The sequence below is a fragment of the Tigriopus californicus genome, chromosome 11 (assembly GCF_007210705.1).
Source record: "Tigriopus californicus strain San Diego chromosome 11, Tcal_SD_v2.1, whole genome shotgun sequence".
Classification (NCBI taxonomy): Eukaryota; Metazoa; Arthropoda; class Copepoda; order Harpacticoida; family Harpacticidae; genus Tigriopus; species Tigriopus californicus.
Genome location: NC_081450.1, coordinates 6,368,526 through 6,369,461, shown reverse-complemented (window position 1 = coordinate 6,369,461; position 936 = coordinate 6,368,526).

Sequence of the window (936 nt, the reverse complement as noted above, 5' to 3'; positions counted from 1 at the left end):
GCGAGAGCTGAGACGAAAACATGCGATCGCAGCGCCCTTGATCGATCTATATATGAAGTTATCTATGGTACCAGCTCTTGCCTAAATGTCCGAATAGCTAGAAGAATTCTTGTCAGACATGTGAAAACTTGAGAATCGTAGAAAAAACCGAGCTAAACGTGTAACGAATAAAGAAATTCGACTTGCACAAAAAAAGGGTTACGGGTATGATGAATTCGTGTAGGGATTCCAAATTATTTTTGGTGTTAGTGGTTGCCAGAAACAAATTTATTTTTTTAATAGGCGCAAAAGCCGCTTTGCTGCATTTTATTTGCTTAAAATGATAGAGACTCAATAGTATTTCATGATTATTCATTGAGCTTCTTCATTTTTTTACGTAAACTACGTTTACAATCGCTATAATTGACCCTAAAACCTGGTTGTGGACAAGTATCATGGATACTTTTAAACATTTATGATAAGATACCTTTTGTTTCTCCGCTAAATACTGCAAATCTTCTCAGCTTTTCCCAATACAGTAGCTCTCCCATTCCCATTTTGTTCTTGTTTTTAGCCCAGGTCTCTTCACCCTGAGAGATAGCTGAAATGTGTGTGTGTCTCATTGTCTCTTTGAACGAGTTTGGATCACAGATCATACAACGACTAGATGTCGCATTGGCCCGACCTCAGTTTAGAGGAAAATGGATTTTAAGTCAACAACTCTGTACACCAAAAAAGAGCAGGGTGACTACCTGATCACTAGCAACGACCTACAATCGCTGGGTCTTCAACGAATGCCATCAGTGGCAAACTCACTCAAAATCCGGCCACGCTGGCCGATGAAAAAGCATGAGTCAGTGTACACCAAAATTTATGTATCAGCTGATGAAGGCAAGTGTTCGCATTTTTCCTCGCGCTATGCGAGGTCTAGTCATTACATGGTCTGTGGTTTGGATT